This window comes from Mastomys coucha, unplaced genomic scaffold (genome assembly GCF_008632895.1).
Source record: "Mastomys coucha isolate ucsf_1 unplaced genomic scaffold, UCSF_Mcou_1 pScaffold22, whole genome shotgun sequence".
In the NCBI taxonomy this organism is placed as follows: Eukaryota; Metazoa; Chordata; class Mammalia; order Rodentia; family Muridae; genus Mastomys; species Mastomys coucha.
The window spans coordinates 180,126,190-180,130,908 of record NW_022196905.1 but is presented as its reverse complement, the minus strand read 5'-3'; positions in this window follow the sequence as shown (position 1 = coordinate 180,130,908).

Genomic DNA, 4,719 nt, shown 5'->3' with positions numbered 1-4,719 from the left:
CTAACTCCTTCACTGGGGACCCTGTACTCAGTTCAATGGATGTCTGTGAGCCTCTACATCTGTATTAGCCAGGTACTGTCAGAGCCTCTCAGGAGATAGCTATACTTAGACTGGCTTGCCTTTCCTTCAGTCTCTGCTCCATAGTTAATCTCTGTAACTCCTTCCTTGGGTATTTGGTTCCCCCTTTTAAGAAAGCAATCCAGATAGTTTTTAAAGCAAATCATTAATGTAGTTATTAAATTTTGAAGACTATATAAATGGAAAAATGTATCCTAAATTTCTTAGCAGTGGTGGTGTATAAAGTGTTGTCTGGAATGGCCCATCTTCTAGAACACAAATCACCAGCAAGTCTTTTCATACTATGTGAGTTTTTCCTATTTTGATAAACCACAATCAAAATGGTTCAGCTCAGTATTTGAAGTACCTACACTAATGAATCTCTGATAATGATGTTAAGGATAGGAAACCACAGTGTGCCTCAACACAGATAAGACAGAAAAAAATGAAAAATCCACACCCTTAAAAATTGTCTTTGAATAGAATCCCCATAACCACTTTTATGAAAACTGGTGTGGTAGAGGGAAAGGGTAAAACACAAATTTTTTTTGTACAACTGCATGACATTTTCTTCTACATTTATATTTCATTTCTATATCATAGAGTTCAAAGTAGGACTAAAACTCTTTCTGTTTTCAATTCCATGTAAACCACTTTCTAACATCCTTCCCACTGTAAATAGAGAGAAATCGCTCTAGTCTCAGATTAAATATCATTAATACTAATAAAAATATCACTAAATGAAAAGCCAAGCCTTTGTCTTTTTCCCTTAGGTCTAACATGCACAATAAAATAAACTGATACTTTCTTAATGAATTGTGAAATCATGCTAAATTTAATACAATATTTTATGTCTTTAAAACCTGCAGTATCATTTGGTATAAGAATATAACTTTAAGGTTCTTCACTAGATTGTTGATTGTTAATCTGTGCAGCTTGGTAATTTGTCCTTTGTGAATCATTCAAAGTTTTATACATTTGGGTGGGGGGAAACTATGTTCATCCAGATTATCCCAGTGTGTAAATTAGATTCTGGAACTGAATTCAGTAGTTGAATTGAACATTACCTCCTCTGGCCACAGGGGAAGCATTTAGAAAATTAGTGCTTCAGCCTGGTATATGGTACCAGAGGGGCCAAAAAAACTTCAAATAGTGCACCAACTTATAAAATCAACTTCTACAACATGATTTATGCAGACAATGCTGCTAATTTGCATTTTAAATGTTATGTTTGACAGTAAGTCCTTGATCTATTTTTAATCTTTTGATTTTAAAGGTTATTTTAAGTCCTTGAACCTTTATGAATCTTTTGATTTTTAAAGGTTATTTTTTTAGTGTCTAAACCAAAGTACTTACACTTGGTGTGTGTAGGCATTAATTCTTTCCCTTATTAAAGATAGTAAAAATTTTTACAAGGTGAGAGACCACTTGAAGCAATGAGTTCTGTAAACTTGGTATGATGAGAAGTCAACCAATCCCTTTTGATGAATAGATTTATGTTCCTTTAATATCACTGAATAAGTTGTGGCTTTCTTGAAGCAAAGGGTAACACATAGGAATTCTCAAATACAGGTGGTCAAGCTATTTTTCTTTTGTTTAAATGAAGCATTCATTAGCATCTTAGAGAACAGGAGGTCTCAGAAGCAGTTCATTGTAAGCAGTTGGTACAGCCTATCATAAAACTTCTGTGCTTTTTAATCATTTTCCTTTTATAGAGTGCACAGTACTATAGTGTTTTGGCGAAGTCAACACTTATATTATCAAATATAGTCTCAGATGGATACACCAAAATGCTTAATAAAACTGGTATAAACTTTTTTTATGTCTTGGGAAAAGCCACAGAATCAAGTGTGAAAGCATATTTCAGTCTTTTTTTTTTTTTTACTTCTTTTTTTTTCATTAAATATTTTCTTTATTTACATGTAAATTTCTCCATTCCCAGTTTCCCCTCCAAAAAACAAAGAAACAAACAAAAACAACAAAAACAAACCCCTGTTGCCTCCCCCTTCCCCATGCCTGCCACCCCACCCTCTCCCACTTATTGACCCTGGCATTCCCCTACACTGGGGCACAGAACTTTCACAGGGCCGAGCTCCTCTCCTCCTATTGATGATCAAATTGCAATCCTCTACATACTGCCAGAACAATCAGACCCCTCCATGTGCAATCCTTGGTTGGTGGTTGAGACCCTGGGAGCTCTGAGGGTACTAGTTAGTTCATATTGTTGTTCATCCTAAGGTGCTGCAAACTCCTCAGCTCCATTGGACCTTTCTCTAACTCCTTCACTGGGGACCCTGTACTCAGTTCAATGGATGGTTGTGAGCCTCTACATCTGTATTATTCAGGTACTGTCAGAGCCTCTCAGGAGATAGCTATATTTAGGCTGGCTTGCCCTTCCTTCGGTCTCTGCTCCATAGTTAATCTCTGCAACTCCTTCCTTAGGTATTTGGTTCCCCCTTTTAAGAAGGAATGCACTGTACACCTTTTGGTCTTCCTTCTTCTTGAGTTCCTTGTGGTTTGTGGGTTGTTCTTCCTGTATTCCAAACTTCTGGATTAATAACCACTTATCAGAGAGTGCATACCGTGTTTGTTCTTTTGTGATTGGGTGTACCTCACTCAGGATGATATTCTCCAGATCAAGTCTTTAGTGAATGAGTAAAGATATTGTTATGTTTATGTAATGATTTTTAATAATTTAAAGGGCAGCAACCTTGGGCAAGACTTAGTCTTCTTACTTGACCCTAAAATCATTAGTAGAAACTAAGATTGGCTTTAAGCTGCTGGTCCAATTTTATTTTTTCTTATTTTTCTAAATAGATCACCAGAGCATCAGAATTTATTTCAAAACAAGATGTAAGTTTAAAAAAATGTTGAAATTGATATTCTATATTTTATACTACTAATAAGATGACACAATTCACCCAGTCATACAGATTTCCTCCAATACTGACATTAAATTTCACAGTGAGTCAATTTTAATGCTGTTTATGTTATCAATCTAGTTTGTATTAACTGTTGTTCTATCAAAGCAGGGGCGTTCAATAACAGGGTATTGGATAATGTGATGGTTTTATTTTATAGTAAATGATAAAATCCTGTATAGCATTTGAGTCCATTTTTGAAAACTTCTAAATATTCATGTTATTTCCCATTAATTGCATATTTCAGTCTTAATTCCTCCTGTCTTTAAATATATTGGCAGAATGCATGTTAACCTCTTCTTGAACAGAACCTTCACTATTTTACAATTATACAGAAAAATATTAAAATCTCATTTATATCTTTTAGGATTAAATAAATAAAACATTTAAATATTCTAATATGGCAAAGATTGTGACTTGTAAGACTAATACACTAAACATCTACAAGCCATGACCTGGGATAGGTTAAAAGGTTTTTCGATACAGGCATCAAGATAGAATCCTAAGACAGAAATAATGAGTTTTAAGTGTTTTCTTGGTTTCAGTTTTAAATAATAATAAGATATGTAATCAGGTACATATTTATGTAGAGAAATATGAGAAATACACAGATACTTGAAGGCATGTAGGTGAACTGTATTGAATACAATACAAGAGGCAACTGTACAAAGCTTTAAAATTGCACTGTAACCTTTCATCAGTAAAAGTTCATCAAGTGGCATTTTCCTCAGCAGATATATGCTTTCTTTAATCACTGTATAAATGTTAATTGAATAAAGAACTTGGTTGTGCACAGGTTTCTGTGGATTCTAGGAATACTTTTGCTTCATAAAGGGACAATGCACATATGTGAATAATTTTAAAAGTAAAACTACATTGTTCATAATAAAAGGAATTCAAAAAATGTGTTCTGAGTTTATAGAGGTTGCTGATCGATGTGTGGTTACTGAAATACAGTAGAAGTTGGGTACAAAGGTATCATTGGCCAGTCATAGGAAATGAAGACATGCTGGTCTTCATTTATGATATTATGCTCAAGGTACTTTTGTAACACACTGGAAGATATATCTAAGTCATATGAAATTGTGATACGAAGTGATATCATGTTCTAAGACCTCCAGGTTAAAGTGATATATGGTGTGCTTGTTGTTGAAAAGTAGAGTGGACTGAGAAGACTCCAATCAATGTGGGTTTTTTTTTTGACAGCTTCAAGGAACAGATAGCTCATTATAATTGAAGAATAGAATATGGTGTGAAGATACTAGGTTACTGGAATAGCAGCTATTTAATCAAGAAACACTTTTGAGTACCTACTGTTGCACTGCTTAGTTTAGCCATAGAAATACTGAAATATGCAAGACATGGTCTTTGACCTTGAGGAAATTATATTACAGCAAGAAAGGCAAAATTACAACTACAAGAAAGTTGAAAAGACATACAGATTTGAGGAAATATGAATAATTAAGTTGGAACGAATTCAAGTGCAGATGTACAACTATAAAAGACTAGAATAGTAAATTGTATCAACTTCAAGCTCCATGCTAAAAATTTGGAATATAGGCTCTGGAAAAACCACCAAAAAAATTCTGAGCAGAAAGTATTCATTAAATCCAACAAAATCCTGTCTCTTCAACTAGTTTTTGGGGCTCAAGAGATATGGCTGAAACAATTGTTCTTTTCTACATACTTCAGAGATAAGAGCAATGTTCTGTTTTAAGGTACACATCTTAACTAGAATGCA